At 57.2% G+C, this 19,951-nt stretch overlaps 1 pseudogene; it reads left to right on the forward strand.

Moving 5' to 3' along the window:
* Positions 1–5,790: 5,790 nt before the first annotated feature.
* LOC133339886 (endothelin receptor type B-like) lies at positions 5,791–15,791 on the forward strand (annotated as a pseudogene).
* Positions 15,792–19,951: the final 4,160 nt, after the last annotated feature.

The following is a 19,951-nucleotide window of genomic DNA, read 5'->3' on the forward strand; positions in this document are numbered from 1 at the left end:
GGCGCTGAGCGCCTGTGACCCACAGACACCGACTCGCGGTGCCGCGTCCAGAGTGAACAGCGCCACGTGTTGACAAGCCTCGCCTTGTTGTTGTGTGGCAGGTCGCTTCTGAAACGAGAGCGGTATAGCAGCTCGAGCGGGCTTGGCTGATAAAAACACGAAAAAAACTGCGTTAATATCTACAATAACCAAAGTTACAGAGTAGCGAGCCGCGTGAAGACAAATTTATCTTGAGCGAGAGAATTAAACTTGAACGCATCAGGCGAGGGCAGGAGGCAAGGCCCCGCGGGCAAAGTTCCAATCTGGACATCGATTCCAACACTCGCTGCTACTCAATTGACATCCCTGAGAGAGAGAAACAGCGAGGCTCTACCTTGGTACACAACAACAACAACACACCACCACAACGATGAGAAATCTCACCTCGGATTTCAGTAAGCACGCAGCAGCAGCGGCAGCTTCCTGTTACCTCGTGACGTCACGCGGCAGCAGCAGCAGTGACATGACGTCACTTTCGGGTTACAAGCCACGCTCCTCCCACGAGCGACCCCGCACTGAATAAATTATGTTAATGAGGCGGCCCAACGTCACCACCAGCAGCACCACCAGCACCACCAGCACCACCACCAGCACCACCACCACCACCAGCACCACCACCACCAGCACCACCACCACCACAGCACCACCACCACCACCACCACTAGCACCACCACCCACCACCACCACCAGCACCACACCACCAGCACACCACCACCACCAGCACCACCACCAGCACACCACCACACCACCAGCACCACCACCACCACCAGCACCACCACACCACCACCACCACCACACCCACCAGCACCACCACCACCAGCACCAGCACCACCAGCACCACTAGCACCACCACCACCAGCACCATCAGCACCACCACCACCACCACCAGCACACACCACCACCACCACCACACCACCACCAGCACCACCACCAGCACCACCACACCACCACCAGCACCACACCACCACACCACCACCCCACCACACCACCCACCAGCACCACACCACCACTAGCCCACCACCACCACACCAGCAGCACCACCACCACACCACCACCAGCACCACCACCACCACTAGCACCACCACCACCACCACCAGCCCACCCCACACCCCACTAGCACCACCACCACCACACCACCAGCACCACCACCACCCGCTCGTGACGATCGTTGTCAAAGTTGCGCAATCTTGAGGCTGTGGGCAACCAGACCACCCGCCCGCACATCCTTCACTACACCGCAAAGCTCCCCCGTGTAGCCTCCACACACTTTGTGGGGCAAGTGCTGCTAAACAAACACACAGACACCCACACGACACACAGACAACACACATATACACACAGAGACACAGGTACACAGACACACTCGCCCACTCACCATCCACCCACCCACTCACCCACCCCCCCCCCCTCTCACCCCCCCTCTCTCACCCCCCCTCTCTCACCACCCCCCTCCTCCACCCCCCCTCACTCACCCCCCCCTCCCCCCACTCACTCACCCCCCCTCTCACCCCCCACCCTCCCCCCCCCCTCACCCCCCCCCCCCACTCACCCCCTCTCACCCCCCCACTCACTCACCCCCCTCTCACCCCCCCCTCTCACCCCCCTCTCACTCACCCCCCCCCTCACTCCCTCACCCCCCCCTCACTCACCCCCCCTCTCACCCCCCCCTCACCCCCCCTCACTCCCCCTCTCACCCCCCTCCACTCACCCCCCCTCACTCACCCCCCCCCTCTCACCACCCCCCCCTCACTACCCCCCCCCACACCCCCCCCACTCACCCCCCCACTCACCCCCCCCCACTCACTCCCCCCCCCCCTCACTCACCCCCCCTCTCACCCCCCCCCCACTCACTCACCCCCACTCTCACCCCCCCCCTCTCACCCCCCCCCTCACTCACCCCCCCCCCCCACCCCCCCTCTCACCCCCCATCTCATCCCCCCTCACTCCCCCCCTCCCTCACCCCCCCCCCCCACTCACCCCTCACCCCCCCTCTCACCCCCCCCCCCCTCTCACTCACCCCCCCCCTCACTCACCCCCCCCCCACTCACCCCCCCCCCCCACTCACTCACCCCCCCTCTCACCCCCTCTCACTCACCCCCCCCCTCACTCACCCCCCCCCCCCACTCACCCCCCCACTCACCCCCCCCCCCTCACCCCCCCCCACTCACCCCCCCTCTCACCCCCCCCACTCACTCACCCCCCCCTCTCACCCCCCCCCACTCACCCCCCCCTCACCCCCCCCACTCACCCCCCCCCCACTCACCCCCCCCACTCACCCCCCCCCACTCACCCCCCCCACTCACCCCCCCCACTCACTCACCCCCCCCACTCACCCCCCCCCACTACCCCCCCCCCCCCCCCACTCACCCCCCCACTCACCCCCCCCCCCACTCACCCCCCCCCACTCACCCCCCCCCACTCACCCCCCCCACTCCCCCCCCCCCCACTCACCCCCCCCCACTCACTCACCCCCCCCACTCACCCCCCCCCCCACTCACTCACCCCCCCCCACTCACCCCCCCCACTCACCCCCCCCCACTCACCCCCCCCACTCACTCCCACCCCCCCTTCCACTCACTCACCCCCCCCCACTCACTCACCCCCCCCCACTCACCCCCACTCACTCACCCCCCCCCACTCACTCACCCCCACTCCCCCCCCCCCTCCACTCACCACCCCCCCCTCACTCACCCCCCCCCCACTCACCCCCCCACTCACCCCCCCCACTCACTCACCCCCCCCCCCCCTCCCCCCCCCCTCACCCCCCCCACCCCCCCCCCCCACTCACCCCCCCCCCCCACTCACCACCCCCCCCCCCACTCACCCCCCCCTCCACTCCCCCCCCCACTCACTCACCCCCCCCCCCACTCACCCCCCCCCCACTCACTCACCCCCCCACTCATCACCCCCCCCCACCCACTCACCCCCCCCATTCACCCCCCCCCCACTCACTCACCCCCCCCCACTCACCCCCACTCACCCCCCCCCCACTCACTCCCCCCCCCCACTCACTCACCCCCCCCCACTCACTCACCCCCCCTCTCACCCCCCCCCACTCACCCCCCCCCCCCCTCACCCCCCCCCACTCACCCCCCCACTCACTCACCCCCCCTCTCACCCCCCCCCACTCACCCCCCCACTCACCCCCCCCCACCTCACTCCCCCCCCCCCACTCACTCACCCCCCCTCACTCACCCCCCACCCAACTCACCCCCCCCCTCTCACCCCTCCCCACCCCCCCCCCCACTCACCCCCCCCCACTCACCCCCCCCCCACCCCCCCCCCTCACTCCCCCCCCCACTCACCCCCCCCCCTCACCCCCCCCCACTCACCCCCCCCCACTCATCACCCCCCCCCACTCACCACCCCCCCACTCACCCCCCCCCACTCACTCACCCCCCCCCCCACTCCTCACCCCCCCCCCCACTCACCCCCCCCCACTCACCCCCCCCCCCTCACCCACCCCACCCCCCCCTCTCACCCCCCTTCACTGTGGCTACACACGAGGTGGCGGTGGGTGACCAGCACCACGCCCGGCCGCCTTCGTCTCCCTGGTGGCGATGTTCGCTACACACCGCACCAGCTACTCGCTTTGAGGCTGAGTCGACCTAGGGGAGGCCCAGGACAGGTTTCAGATAATCGTCATGGCGGGTTGGCCGTGAGCCGGAATCGAACTCTGATCGCCGGGTCGTAGCGCTAACCGCTGCACCACCGCTCCCACACCGCGAGAGACACACACGCGGAGACAGACACGGGGTGAGGTGTGCAAGAGACATCAAGTGTATTCACAGGTCACCACGGAACCCGCAGGGTTCAGGGAGTCACACCACACGCACGTGCCACCCACCGTGACGTCCCAACCCGTGCGCTCGACCCGTGTTCTTGCAACAGGCGAGTTTTTCAGGCCCACACAGCGTACAGACGTTGCAATGCGGGCAACAAATCGTAATCGTCTATCTGTGTTTCTTTCCCTTGTGATGATGGGACTTTGCAGGATGAACGTTGAGTGTTTATACGGGGCACGGGGTGACCAATACGGTCTGAGTTGGCCGCCGTGTGTGCGTGTGTGTCCCGGACCGTGGCGATGCCTGCTGCTGCTGCTGTATATGTGGAGTGTGCGTCTCTCTCTGTGGCTATGAGATGTTGACTACCTCGCCTGGTCTACAGGAGGTCGTGGGTTCCATCCCAACCCTGGCGATGCCTGCTGCTGCTGTCTATGTGGAGTCTGCGTCTCTCTGTGGCTAAGAGATGTTGACTACCTTGCCTGGTCTACAGGAGGTCGTGGGTTCCATCCCAACCCTGGCGATGCCTGCTGCTGCTGTATATGTGGAGTCTGCGTCTCTCTGGGCTAAGAGATGTTGACTACCTTGCCTGGTCTACAGGAGGTCATGGGTTCCATTCCAAACCCTGACGATGCCTGCTGCTGTATATGTGGAGTCTGCGTCTCTTTCTCTGTGGCTAAGAGATGTTGACTACCTCACATGGTCTACAGGTCATGGGTTCCATCCCGGACCCTGGCGATGCATGCTGCTGCTGCTGTATATGTGGAGTCTGTGTCTCTCTCTGTAGTTATGAGATGTGACTACCTCGCCTGGTCTACAGGAGGTCGTGGGTTCCATCCCAACCCTGCTGCTGCTGCTGTATATGTGTCACCGGGTCCTCCGGGTTTTCCCCCTCCACATGTCGAGTTGACATCTGCACACGTTCAGATTGTTTGGCTGCTACTAGAAATGTTCACCGTGATGATGATGGTTCTCCGTGTGTCTCTATGGATCTATACGAGTCCCTGGATGTCTGTGGGTCTGTGTGAGTCTCTCTGAGTATGGGTCTCTATGGGTGTCTATGGATCTCTGTGGGGTCTCTATGGGTGTCTATGGATCTCTGTGGGGTCTCTATGGGAGTGAGAAGGGGGAGGGGGAGTGAGAAGGGGGAGGGGGGGAGAAGGGGGAGGGGGGGAGGAGAAGGGGGAGGGGGCAGAATGGGGGGAGTTTGTTTGACGATGAAACACAACAGCGAGGAATAGTTTCCAAACGTAGAACCAAAATCTATTTTATATTTTTTTCTGTTCTAATACGTCCGTTGTGATGTGTTTGTAAACAAAACAAGCCAAACAAATACATTTGCGAATTTTTCATGTTTTGAGATGACAGATACTTGGTTTACGGCGAGGATTGATGTTATCCTAGATGGGTTTGTTTATAACACGCTTTTATTATTTAACAAATTCCGTCTGGAGTTGTGTCCTCTGAGCAGCCCGCGCCGAGGGGCGGGGGGGGGCAGGAGGGGGGAGGGGCGATGGGGGAAGGGGGGGCACGGGGGCGGGGGGGGAAGGGGGGGCACGGGGGGGGAGGGGCAGGGGGGGAAGGGGGGGGGCACGGGGGGGGGGGAGGGGCGGGGGGGGGTGGCAGGAGGGGGAGGGGCGATGGGGAGGGGGGGCACGGGGAGGGCATCTGGGACAGTGACATTTAATTAAAGCGTGGGGGGGGGGGGGTTTGATTTAAAGTTTTCGTGACCTGCAGGGATTCATCTTCTTGGTTCTTTAGGTAAAGTCCCTTCTACGTGACTTCACCGAAAGAGCCAAGAAGATGAAAGCGTGGGGGGTTTTTTAATATTTCTAAAAAAAAATTGTTCACCCGGAAGCTGCACACCAAAGTGAACTTTGCCCGGGAGGATCAGCAGGAGGAGCACGTGGACACAAGTTCACACCCAGCGTGACCACACACACACACACACACCGCCACCTCGACCACGATGTCCACCCCTAGGAGGCTCACGTCCACCTTCTTGTGCCTCTCCCTGGCCACCCTGGTCGGCTTGGCCTCGGTACACGGCCAAGGAAACCCGCCGTCACTTGCACCCTTAGAGCAGTCCCAGGGGACAGACGCCCAGACCATGACCAGTCCAGCGATGGCCTCGTCCTCTCCTCCTCCGTCTTCCTCCTCCTTCTCGGCCTCCCCACCTGGACCCAGACCTCGCAGGAGGCCGCCCCCGTGCCTGGCGCCGAGCGGGTGGGCCGCGTCTTCAAGCGCGTCAACGCGGCCGTGGCGAGCGTCGTCTTCCTCGTGGGGAGCGTCGGCAACGCGGCGCTGCTGCTCGTCGTCTACGGGGACAAGTCGATGATGCGCGACGAGGCCAGCGTCCTCATCGCCAGCCTTGCTCTCGGAGACCTCTTCTACATCGTCGTAGACATGCCCGTCAACGTGTACAAGGTGAGGAGGGGGAGGGGGGAGGACGCGCGCACGTGGTGCGGTATCAATAACAACTCGAGTTCTTAGTCACGTGCTGCTACCACGTGATGATTATGCAATTCGTGAATATTGTCGGGTGTGAGAGGGGGGGTGACGGCAATAATAATGGCATTGAAGCCACCACGGGTTGCCTTACCCCAAACAAACAAGAATGTGGATCATTGTTTTTAATGAACATTGAACACAACTCTCATTGACAGTCCTCTGTCAACCCACTTTGAGAAGGGTGTTGCCTGGATGAGGGCCCTCCCCATGCCGCGTCAGCCACGCGGCCTGCTTGACCACGCCTCGCCGTGCTGGCCAGGGACAGGTTGGGGCAGGACCAGTTCAGATGTCACTTGTCACTGATGTTGACCATCGCTGGGAATTGAACTCAACTCGCCGGTTCAATATTACTGTGCGGTAACCACTGCCGCCACTACTACCACTCCACCACGCACCTCGTGTGTGACTTGATAAGTAGCAAGCTTTAAAGCGTTGAATTATATAGACTGCTTCAACATTTCGTTTGCTTCCATATGGGTGATAAACAGATGGACAGAAATCAGCAACAATTCCCTCTGATGTATCCAGAAAAGCCCCAAGGAGTTTCAAGACTCTGTAGAACGAGCATCCTGCTTGAGGATGTTTGGCCAATCTGTGTAGCTTCTGCACGTGATGGATTCCAGAGACCACTTTGTGGACTGCCCATCTCCAGGGCGCCTCGCAGCCCCAGTGGGTTGGGAGTTTGACGAATCTCTGCGTGATCCACCAATCCCGGCCTCCAGAGCACTGCCTCACAGGCGAAACACCAGCGTGTCACCCCCCCCCCCCCCCCCAGCTACAGCATGCGACGGATGTACAACCATCGTAGAGGTCGCGTGTTTTATTATTTGCGCGATCTAATCCCCAAAACAATCCCCTTATGGATAATATTGGTCGCCAAAGTCTACGTGGTGTGTGTGTACCTGTGTTGTGTGTGTACCTGTGTACCTGTGTGTGTACCTGTGTGTGTGTGTACCTGTGTATGTGTACCGTGCGTGTGTGTGTACCTGTGTGTGTACCTGTGTGTGCCTGTGTGTGTGTGTACCTGTGTGTACCTGTGTGTGTGTGTGTACATGTGTGTGTACCTGTGTGTGTGTGTGTACCTGTGTGTGTGTGTACCCTGTGTGTGTGTGTTACCTGTGTGTGTGGTTGTGTACCTGTGTGTGTGTGTGTACATGTGTGGTGTGTGTGTACCTGTGTGTTGTGTGTGTGTGTACCTGTGTGTGTGTGTGTACCTGGTGTGTGTGTGGTGTACCTGTGGTGTGTGTAACCTGTGTGTGTGTGTGTGTACCTGTGTGTGTGTGTACCTGTGTGTGTGTGTGTACCTGTGTGTGTGTACCTGTGTGTGTGTGTACCTGTGTGTGTGTACCTGTGTGTGTGTGTACCTGTGTGTGTGTACCTGTGTGTGTGTGTACCTGTGTGTGTGTACCTGTGTGTGTACCTGTGTGTGTGTACATGTGTGTGTGTACCTGTGTGTGTGTACCTGTGTGTGTGTGTACCTGTGTGTGTGTGTACCTGTGTGTGTGTACCTGTGTGTGTGTACCTGTGTGTGTGTGTGTACCTCTGTGTGTGTGTGTGTGTACCTGTGTGTGTGTGTACCTGTGTGTGTGTACAACACGCTCGCGTGTCTGCAGCCGATTAGCACGCTCGGCTATGTGTGGCGTGAAAGCGGTTTAACATACGTACGTACACTTGGATACTATATACACGTAACTATATATAGACTGTCATGGTTTTTTTTCACTTTGTTGTTCTAACGTTCTGACCCCGTGCCCCTACTGGACATCTGTGAAAAAGAGCTTCATAGCTCATCGGATTCCTCCTCCAGTGTCAATACATATTCAGACTTTGTTATACAAAGAGAATATTCGCAAAAAGTTAATTGGCTAATATCCAGTTGTTATTCACTAACTTAGGAATATTCTGGCCAAAGTAAAGTGTAAAAACTGTTGTATATAACAATAGAAATGCATAGATGAAACGACGATGCCTCAATTACAAAAAAGAAATGTTTTACCCAGTGGCGGCTCCTGCAAAATCTCTCAGGGGGGGCAAATGTCTGGATGATTGATAAGGATAAGGTCCACCCATGCAATGGATAAATTAACAGCTTAAGCCCTGTAAAGGCAACTTCACTTCTTTAATATTAATGAAAAATAAAGTGACTCTTACAATACATCTTGTTTGTTTCTATACTCACTATTAAAACAAACCACTCAAGTTTATTTATTAAAGATTCCACTAGGTGGCCACAAATTATATTGTTGGATGAAACGTGCTTGCGTATGATGACGTAAGCACGTATGATGACGTTAGCACGTATGATGACGTAAGCACGTATGATGACGTAAGCACGTTAGTGCGAGCCCTCCCGGAAGCCATAGAGAATGCATTGCAGCGCCCGCCGTTCGAAAAAAACATCTTTGAATGTAAGTCTATGGGGCCACTCGGGGCGATTCTCAGCCGGAGTGAAATCGCCCAAAAAAGAGGCGGGTACTCCACAGAACGTGACATGACGCTGATTGGACTATATCCAGAGGCTGCAGTGACGGCTAGCGTGACTCTGTGGTTGAATGACATTGGTGGTGCGTCGCCCACTCGCCCTAATGAAGAAACCGCCCCTGGTTTTACCCCATGATGGTTGAAGTCAACAGCGGTGTTGCGATGAGCAGACTCGCCACTGTCATGGGAATGTGGAATTGGCGCGTTGTTACGTGACAAACCTTACTGGCTGTGTCGGGTGGTGGAGGGTTAGGACACAACATTTCTACTTACGCGACCTAACACAAAAAACCTTTTGTTGTGATCATTAACTCGATTGACTTTTACCCCCCCCCCCAAAAAAAAGGCCTCTAAAAGTTTCTGGAGACTTTTGTTGTTGAAGACGGAAGCTTGTGTTCGCCTCCGAAACGTCGTGATTTCATTTATTTTTATTTCTTTTTCACCTACGTGGACTTTACCGAAAACACCAAAGAGCATGGACCCTTGCAGTCACGAAAACTTCAAATCTAGAACTGTTGTTGTTGTTGTTGATTCTAGATTTGAAGCTTTCGTGACTGGCTGTGACGGTCCCACCTGATGACGGAGGACTTGTGTTGCCTCCGAAACGTCGTGATTTTATTGTTTTATTTTTATTACTTTTTATTTCATTTTTTGCCTACATGGTGACTTTACCGAAAGAACTAAGAGTATAGTTGTTGTTGATGTTTGGGAGACCCCAATTCATTTCCTCAATTCATTTCCAGAGAAAACCTGCGGGGTGCGTGCGGTGCGTTCTTATCTTCTCAGCTGCACGCCGAGAGCTGCCATTCGGTTGCCACCGTGTGCAAGACGGTGCCCTTCGTGCAGAAGGCCTCTCTGGGCATCAGCGCGCTGAGCCTGTGCGTGCTCAGCGGAGACAGGTGAGGAGAGACCCGGCCGCTCGCTGTTCCCGTTCACGGCTCAAATCTCGGAAGCGCTCAAAGCGCTTTGTTGGCGTGAACTTTGTCTGGAGAGGCGTGTTCCTGAAGACATCGTGCTCACCGCGGAGAACTGTCACGACACGATTCCCAACGTCTTGTCTCTTCTCACAATTCAAGTTCCTAGACTCAACCCACCCGCGCCTGCAACATGGCTTCATCCCAGAGGTCGCAATAGCCACACTCCCTCCCGCATGGCCTTGTGGGAGCCTCGGTTACCGATAAAGTAATTTTATTTTAGTTGTTCTTCCAATTCCGTTCCGATGACGTACGTGTGCATGACATACGTGTGCATGACATACGTGTACGGAATCAGAAGAAAAATGTAAATGGGTTAACTACCTCGCCTGGTATACAGGAAGTCGTGGGTTTGATCTCGACCCTGACGCCTGCTGCTGCTGTATATTTCCAGTTTGCATATTCTCCCCGTGGTCGTGTGTATTTTTTTCTCCGAGTCCTCTGGTTTTTCCCTCCACAATTAAGACAAAAACATGCGTTTGATTATAAATGCTATTTGGCTGCTGCTCTAAATGTCCCCACGTGATCAGCTACTTCGTTGAGCTGTCGTTTTGGGCCAGGTCGTATACAGCTGAGTGGGCCTTGCCTGGTAACATACAAATAGAATAGGAACAGTCGTAGTACATCTCCAGAGTTTACATTCCTCCTCCTCCCTCCCCTCCTCCCTTCTGCTCCTTCTGTTATAAGCAGCAGGCTACAACAGTATTTTAGATAATTAAGTGACGGTGTCATTCCTTGGGTGTCACCCAGAACCTCATTTCTCACTGAATATTGTCCGACTTCCTGGTAGACTGTTGTAGATGGCACCAGCGCCGTCTAGCAGCCACAGACATAGCGATCTGTATGATGGATGTGGTGAGCCGCTGTGCGTACACATTGTTTCAGGTTGCCAAACCGGACGGACGCGGCCGAAACTAATCCCCGCTTCCCAAAACATGCGGCACGTGTCAACGTGTTGATCCAGCTCGCGCTCCTGCGAGCGAGACCCGTCCCGCTCACTCGCGAGTTCTCGCCTCGACAAACCAACCAGCACCAACTTGGCCGCCCCCTCCTCTGCCTTCAGGACCCGAAGCGATCGCCCGTTTCCCGCTCACGGCCAACACCGGTGACGATTATTTTGAACCGGTCCTGGGCCTTCCCTAGGTAGACTCGGCCTCAAATGAGGACGTGGTGCGGTGTGTAAACATCGCCACCGGCGAGACAACAGCTGTTACAGGCTACACGGGTGGGGGGGGGGTCATTGCCTTTATCTTTGGTGGCTGTGCAGGTGTAGTCGGTTGTAGTAGGTTTATTAAACGGTTCACTCAGCACAGGCCAATGTATACAACACTCGCAGGGGTATCGTCCCCTTCACCCGTCTAACAGGGAGAATCCCACAATCTATGTCACAGCTAGCTACTCCCAGGTCCTCCACTCGAGAGCTAGGGGAGGCTAGTGATCCAGCTCTGGCCAAGCTGGGATCACGGCACCCTGAGTCACCAGACCGGCCACTTCACCCGTCTAACAGGGAGCTCCCACTGTCTCTAACCCGGCTAGCCTACTCCCAGGTCCTCCACTACAGGGCTAGGGGAGGCTAGCTGATCCAGCTCTGGCCAAGCTGGGATCACGGCACCCTGAGTCCCCAGACCGGCTCTTACAAGAACATCGGCTCTGGGCTCTGGGGGCCACGCCACTGGCTTGCCCTGGTTGCTCCTTAGAAGCACGGCGAGCCAGGGGAAGTCCCAGGGCCTATCTAGCCGGTCTTCTCTCTTCTCTGGTTTAAGCTAAACACTGAACCCCGAGCCCACCGGCTCACCGCCTATATAGCACTCCCCCCCAAGGGTGTGGTGCCGTGGGGGATCACAGGCGCCATTACAGCCCCCCAGGGCTAACCGATGCGGACGTGGATGTAAGCATCTTTCCGCGTGCAGGCACAAGCACCCCCGGTGTGTTTGTTCGCCCTCCCGTGACCCCTCTACGCAGGGTACCGTGCGGTCGCGCACTGGGACCGCCTCCAGTGCGTGGGCCTCTCCCTGCTCACGGCGCTTAAAGTCCTGGCCATCTGGACGCTGTCGCTGGTGCTGGCGGTGCCCCGAGCTCCTGGCCTTCGACACGCTGTCCTGGGAATACCGCAACCGGACGCTCGACACGTGCATGGTCATCCCGCAGACGAGCTTCGTGGAGGTGCGACACGGCGCGTCAAGAACGTGGCAACCACCGGCGTCGCCGTAACCTGGGGGGGGGGGGCGGGGGTGGTTTCGCAAACTCCGGTCGGCACAAACGGGGATGTGAATCGTCACCGAATGTTTTTTGTCCGGGTTGCTGTACTCGTACCCGGCCGCACCAGGGTCGCAAATGGGTACCCGTACCCGTATCCAGTCGTACCCGTACCCAGCCGGGTATGGGTAGGGTACGGGTATCGGGTACCCGATTGCGACCTCTGGGATGAAGCCACGTTGCAGGCTCGGGTGGGTTGATTCTAGGAACTTGAATTGTGAGAAGAGACAAGACGTTGGGAAATGAGTAACAAACGGTTACTCACCAGTGACTCACGGCCTACCCGTACCCGGCCCGCACCAGGGTACGGGTAGTCGGGTATCGGGTACCCGATTGCGACCTCTGACACACAGTCTGTCTTTCAGTCACTCACAGAGACAGGCAGCTAATTAGATACTCCACCAACCCTGTGCTCGGCTATCCCACGAGGAGATTTGTCGCCCCGCCTGACTCTGACGAAACCTCTTGTCTGGGCCCTCGCAGTTTTACGCCAAAGCCAAGGACTGGTGGCTGTTCGGCTTCTACTTCTGCATGCCGCTGGCCTGCGCGGCGGTCTTCTACACGCTCACGACCGTCGAGATGCTTGGGTGAAGAAGCGAAACCATTGGCAGCGCCATCGACGAGCACCTCAAGCAGGTGTCGAACCTCGGGACCTCCCTCCGGTACCGCCGGCCCCATCGGCTGGAGGCCGAACGGCTCCCCGTGGTTGTGCGGTTACGTAACCGATTTGCGGTGGCGGGCAGGAGGGGAGGGAGGGGTCCGTGACGTTCGCTCTCCGACTTTGTCACTGAACGATTCGTGAAACTGCGAGATGTTGATTCGACGGATGTTTGCGTGTGTTTGCGTGTGTGTGTATGTGCGTGTGTGTGTGCGTGTGTGTGTGTGGCGTGTGTATGTGCGTGTGTGTGTACGTGTGTGTGTGCGTGTGTGTGTGTGTGTACGTGTCTGTGTGCGTGCGTTGTGTGTGTGCGTGTGTGTGTACGTGTGTGTGTGCGTGTGTGTGTGTGCGTACGTGTGTGTGTGCATGTGTGTGTGTGTGTACGTGCGTGTGTGCGTGCGTGTGTGTGTGTGTGTGCGTGTGTGTGTACGTGTGTGTGTGCGTGCGCGTGTGTGCGTGCGTGTGTGTACACACAGCAACGGGAGGCAGGCAAGGCGGTGTTCTGCCTGGCGGTGGTGTTGTTGCGCTGTGCTGGCTGCCGCTGCATCTCAGCCGCATCCTCAAGAGAACCGTCTACGACGAGATGGACCCCAACCGCTGCGAGCTGCTCAGGTGGGGGGGGCACCCCCGAACCGTCCCCCCCCCCCCCCTCTCTCCCTCTCTACTCGTGCCCTCCTCGTCCCATGGGAGAATGAAGAGTCAATTGTATCGTCTTCGCTGTGAATCAGAGGTCGCAAACGGGTTTTGATTCCTTACCCGTACCCATACCCGGCCGCACCAGGTCGCAAACGGGTACCCGTACCCTACCCGTACCCGTACCCTACCCGTACCCGTACCCTAACCAAGACCCTACCCGTACCCAGACCCTACCCGTACCCTACCCGTACCTTACCTGTACCCTACCCGTACCCTACCAGTACCCTACCCTTACCCTACCCGTACCCGGCCGGTACGGGTAGGGTACGGGTATCGGGTACCCGATTGCGACCTTGGGATGAAGCCACGTTGCAGGCGCGGGTGGGTTGATTTAGGAACTTGAATTATGAGAAGAGACAAGTCATTGGGAAATGAGTGACACCCGGTGATCACCAGTGACTCACGGTCTACCGCTACCCGTACCCCGGCCGCACCAGGGTCGCAAACGGGTACCCGTACCCGGCCGGGTACGGGTAGCCGGGGTATCGGGTAGGGTACGGGTATCGGGTACCTGGTTGCGACCTCTGGCGTGAATATCGCAGCCAGCAGCAGCAGTGTAATACCAATCGCAACCACCACGCCCTGCGCGGGAACTTCTTTGGCACCGTACGTAGCCGAGCGCGCTCACGCAGGTGCGGGGGTAAGGACGACGAACTGAACGCGAAGTGTTCTTTGCGAAGAGGCGTCGTTCTCAATCTACTTTGCAAACGACGCCCTTGGCAATAGAATACACTCAGCGAGTGTCAAGAGTGGGGTTTGTTTTAGGAGCGTCCTGCTCTGTCATGTTTCACCAATGCCAATGCCCCCCACCCCCCCCACTCCATCCAGCCCCGCGTTTCCTCCAGGGCGTTGTTGTGAACGTCCGACGCACCCGCTACACCCCCCCCCCCCCCCGGTGGCTTGCTTCTCACACGGCCCCCTTAACGCGAACAACGGCACGTGGCCGGTGAACGAGCGCAGCTGGATCGCGTCACGGATCGTGTCACGGATCGTGTCATGCGAGCGGCGTGGTAAACGAGGGGGGGTGGATGGGACCCCCCACAAAACATCGCAGCTCAACAGCGTGGGGAGGCGGGGGGGGGGCGTCTCGCCGGACCGAGGACACTTTGCACTCATTGGCGTTGTTTGCTGTTGCGACGTTCTGTCGCGCCCCTACGGGACAGCTGCGGGGAGAGAGCTTCGTAGCTCATCGGATTCCTCCTCCAAGTCCAAATCAATATTGAGATTCTGATCCGATTGCGATCAACGCTTCACCGGCGTGTCGTTGTCACGCCGCTCGGAGCGTGGCCGTGTTCGTCGCGGTTGGGCTACGGCTGGGTTCTGTGCGTGGCCCCGATGCAATGTGAAGGTCTCCTGGCTCCTGATTCACAACGGGTGTGTGCTCTGCCGCCATCACCACCACCGCCCCCTGCAGCTTCCTGCTCGTGCTGAATTACATCGGCATGAACCTGGCGACCCTCAACTCGTGCGTCAACCCCGTCGCCCTCTACGTCGTCAGCGCAAAGTTCAGGAACCGCTTCAAGGTGCGTTTGGTGGCGTCGGCCACGTTTCTGTCGTCACGTTTAGATCATGGGGGGGGGTGCTTCTCAATCGCCGGCGCTCGGGAACCACGACAACAACAACAACATCAACAACAACAACAATCACCGCTGGTGCACAGGTCTGACGATCGCGTCGCACGTTCGCGTGACGAATTCCAACTGATACGGGTCTCGTGAATTGATGCGTATCTACTACGTGTTTGTATGCAAGTATGTATGTTTGCATGTGTGTACGTGAGTGGGTGTGTGTTAAGGGGAGCGGTGGTGTAGCGGTTAGTGTTAACCAGAGGTGCGGGGTAAGGACAACAAACTAAGCACAAAAAGCAGTTCTAAAGAAATGAGTTTGTCAACGTGGATAATTTAAAAGTGCGTAGCTCCAGTGGCTTCCTATTATCGGAAGAGCGTTGCAGACGGCCGCAGAAGCGCGTCTGAAAGCGCCGCGCGATGCGGTGATCCCCACCGCCGCCTGTGTTCGATGGCGAGCAGTCAGAAGCCACCGCTGCCGCTGCTGCTGCTGCTGCCGCCGCTGCTGCTGCTGCTGCTGTGAGGATGATGAGCGGAGTTGGCGCGATGGGTTGACGCTCACTTGACGAGATCGGCGAAGGTGTCGCGGTTCATGTGTGGCGAGCGCTTTGCGTGCGGCGAGAGCGAATTTGACGTCGCTCGTCGCAGTGCCGACCCTCCTCGCTCCAACTCTCTCTCCTCCTCCTCGTCGTCGCCGCCGTGCACAGTCCTGCCTGTGCTGCTGCTGGGCGACAAGCAGACGGCGCTCCAGCAGAAGGCCGTGGCGGCGCCGGGCAGCCCGCTCGGCCGCAGCAACTCCCGCTCCAGCAACAGGTTCATCGTCACTTGAGCTGAGCTGGCCCCCCCCCCCCCCCGCGGGATGTGGATGGAGGGGAGGTGGGAGAAGAGTTGCCGGGGGGGGTGGGGAACGGGGGCCGAAGTGAACTAGACAGCCGTGGCCACGTGGGCCAGGCGACCGGCTTGGCTGGAGGACGGTGAAAGCAAACGACGCGAGCGGCTTAGCGAGGCAATCGCGGTCGGTCGCGTGACGTGCGCTTGCACGGCTTGGTGCGACAGACAGCCAGAGAGAGGGAGCAGAGATGATGGGGGGAGGTGTTTAAGCACTCGCTCGAGCGGAACGAGCGCGTGCCGCCATCTCGCCAGCTGGGCTGCTTCTCCACGGCCTGGGGGGTCCCCCCTCGCTCGCTCACCCCCTCCCTGTCTCCACCCCCCACCCCCCACCCCCCACCCGGGTCTCTCTTGCTTAGACGTCGACGTCGCAGCAACACGGCAGGGGGAGCGCTCGCTCGCCAACTGTTGATGCGACTTCATTTTATTTGTTGGCCTCCTTGATGCTTTCACTTGTCCAACTTTGGCTGTCCCTTGGCACGATCAAGCGCAGCGTACGGACGTTGACAGGATGTCGCTGGCTGGGTTCTGGCCGGCGCCGGTCTCTTTTGCAAAGTAGTCGAAAGAGCCGAAGAACCGGGGTAATGTTGCAGTGGTGGGACTTTACTTCCGTTAGCTACGTACATACAGTTGCAATCATACGTGTGTGTCACGTTTTTGTCATATAGCATCAATGGGCAGAGTTGCTTTCAAGAGGCACACAAAAAATATTGTACGTTCAAATAAACAACGTCTACGCAACATGTCTGTGAATACATGTAAATAGACATTTACTGATGGATGCGCCTGTGTGTGTGTGTTCAAACATGCCGCACACGTACACGTGGAGCAACAGCGGTGTTTTTAAATCCTTTATATTAAGTTCGCGTGCTTGCGTGCTTGCTTGCTTGCTTACGACCGTGCAAACCTTTCGGTCGTTTTTTAACCCACTTCCCGTGATCCAATCGAGCTAACATTTTGCACACAGACTCGTTGTGCGTGACAATTAATGTTCGTGAAATTTTTTTTCCAAAATTTTACACTGTTTAGGGAAAACAAATTAAATATTTAATTACCAATTGCTTAATACTGGCAGACAATCAGCTGACCCATAGGTGGCAGCCATCTCAAGCCAGAGGACGAGAGGACTCTAGCCGCCACGCATATAAAGGATTTATAGTGAAAACGTTTTTTAGGGTTAATTTTTTTAATATCGAGGTGTCGAGAGAGGGCCACACATGTGAAGGCTTACGCAGCGAGAAAGAGCGAAAGCATCGGGGTTAAGAAGAGAAGAGTGACAGAGTTAGAGAGATCGTGCAGGGGAGGAAGGGAAAACGACGTAGAACAAGAGACGGAAGAAGACAGAACAAAAGAGCTCATTCTCATGAGAGCAGATGAACAGATTATCTTAATAAGTATAACCCGTAAAAACAAAGTTTTTCACTCTAAATCCTTTATATGCGTGGCGGCTCGAGTCCTCTCGTCCTCTGGCTTGAGATGGCTGCCACCTATGGGTCAGAGATGATTGTCTGCCACCATTAAGCAATTGGTAATTAAATATTTAAAAGAAATTGCCTAAACAGTGTAAAAATGTAAAAAAAATTTCACGAAAATTGTCACGCACAACGAGTCTGTGTGCAAAATGTCAGCTCTATTGGATCACGGGAAGTGTGTTAAAAAACGACCGAAAGAGTTGCACGGTCGTAAGCAAGCAAGCAAGCGAACTTAATATAAAGGATTTAAAAAAGAGCTTATTCTCATGAGAGCAGATGAACAGATTATCTTAATAAGAAAGCAGTGGTTGTGTGTGTGCTGTGCGTGGTGGTGGTGGTGGGTGGTGGTTCCCCAGCTGTCCGCGTGAAAGCGAGAGAGATGAGGAGGGAGAGGGAGGGAGATGGGGCCACGGGACAGACAGACGGGCAGGTGGGGAAGCTTTCCGAGGGTCGATAAGTCACGTGACCTGACGGCTGGACGGGCTGTCACGTGACCCTCAAGCAAGAAACTCAGGATCAGGCCTGTCCCTAATGTACACTTGCAATTACAAACATCAACACACAACAACAACAACAGTCATTCGCCACTAAGTGGCGGAGACGTCACCACGACGCTTGTGCCAGGCCAAGTGCACCTTGAGGCCACGTGAAGTGTCGAACGCCCGCTGGCAGGAGGTCACGGGGCAGACCCAGCAGGTGCCACGGGTCGACTGACTGAGACGAGTGGCTGATGCACCATCTGTGCCCCCTACTGTGCCAACTTGCTGTGCTTTAGCCACCCGGCGCTCCGCTCGTTGTGAGCGTCGCTCCTCCGCCCTCCGTTGTTGTTGGAGGGCGACTGCCTCCAACTGCCCAGTAGCGTCCTTCACGAGCCTCCTCCACTGAGGCCGATCTTGACACCGCTGGTACCAGTCATCGGCAAGTCCACTCAGCTCCACGTCCTCCTGTACCACATCACTCCATCTCTTCTCTAGCCCATGCCGCGCCCGTCTAGCCCCCTCGATCCGGCCGAACAAAAGCTGTTTAGGCATGCGGTGGCTGGGCATGCGGGCTACATGACCCAGCCAACGCAGCCTTGCCTGCCGGAGGAGCTCACTGATGGGACTTTGCCCAGATCTTTCAAGGACTTGTGAGCTCCTCACACAATCCAGCCTGGTTAAACCCAGGATGGATCGTAGGCAGGCCAGCCTAAATGTTTCCAACCGGCGAAGATGCTCCACTAGGGGGGTCCACGTTTCGCAAGCGTAGAGAAGGGAGGGAATGACCGTGGCTGAGAAGACCTGAAGCTTCGTGCGGAGCGACAGACCAGGTAGCTTCCACACAGCGTTACGCAACCGATGAAAAGATATTGCCGCTCGACTGATTCGGAGTGAGACCTCTGCTGATAAACTGGAGCCGGTCATAAGCACGCTGCCCAGGTATGGGAAACTCTCCACTCTCTCCACAACTGCCCCATCACCAATTGGGAGTTGTGGGGGTGGAGTGTCCGATGGTACAAAATACCCAGGCAGATGTTTCGTTTTGGTGGGGCTGATGGTAAGGCCCCACCTCTTAGTGGCACGCTCCAGTCTCAGCAGCAGCGTCTCCAACTCCTCTTCTGAATGAGCAGCTATTACCAAATCATCGGCATACATAACATGGTTGACCAATAGGGAGCCATCCCTTGATCGCACCCGGGCGTCGATCAGCCTCCCATTATATCTGTACCAAATGGAAATTCCCCCGGTACAGCTATGGAAGGCTTCACGAACTACGCGGTCAAAATAGATGTTAAATAATGTGGGAGCCAGAGGACATCCCTGTCGCACCCCAAGGTGTACAGGGAAAGGCTCCGACTCCCGGCCACGTAGTTTTACCCGGGCCCGCTCACCATCATGAAGGTCCTTAATGATCGTGAGCAGAGGGTCAGGGACTCCGAAAGCACGAAGAACAACCCAGAGCCCAGTCCTACTGATGGTATCATAGGCCTTGACCAGGTCAATAAAGCAGAGATGTAGGTCTTGTTGGAATTCCCTACACCTCTGCTGTAGCAGACGGACAGAAAATATGGCATCTGTGCAGGACCGCCCTTTCCTGAAACCGCATTGGGGCTCCGCAAGCCTCTCCTCAGCGTGCCTAGCAAGTAATCCTTGCCAGGACCTTACCCGGCACACTGAGGAGTGAGATGCCCCTGTAGTTGTTACAGTCGGTACGGTCCCCCTTCTTAAAGAGGGGGACCACCAGGGCATCCTTCCAGTCCTGCGGAACCCGTCCAGTGGTCCAGACTGTTGTTATGATGTCATATAGGGCAGTCTGTGCACAAACGCCACCCTCCCTCAGCATTTCGCTTGGGAGATCATCTCTGCCCGATGCCTTCCCTGGTCTCAGACTCCGGATCGCCCTCAGTACTTCCTCAACAGCTGGCACCTCAGCCAGCCACTCACAGGGGGTGACCTCTTCCAATATTTGAGGCACCGCAGCCTCAGCAGGGTTATCACCACTTTGTGCCATGATGTTTTCCTGGCTGAGAGAATTTCCCTCCCCCAGGACCTCACAGAAATGCTCAGCAAATCTGCAAACCTGTTCCTGGGGGTCGGAGATTGGATCACCGTTTTTTCCTCTAATGATGGTAATAGGTGTGGCGCTGCAG

This window comes from Lethenteron reissneri, unplaced genomic scaffold (assembly GCF_015708825.2).
Source record: "Lethenteron reissneri isolate LAM-NWPU_2019-01 unplaced genomic scaffold, ASM1570882v1 scaffold_518, whole genome shotgun sequence".
Taxonomy (NCBI): domain Eukaryota; kingdom Metazoa; phylum Chordata; class Hyperoartia; order Petromyzontiformes; family Petromyzontidae; genus Lethenteron; species Lethenteron reissneri.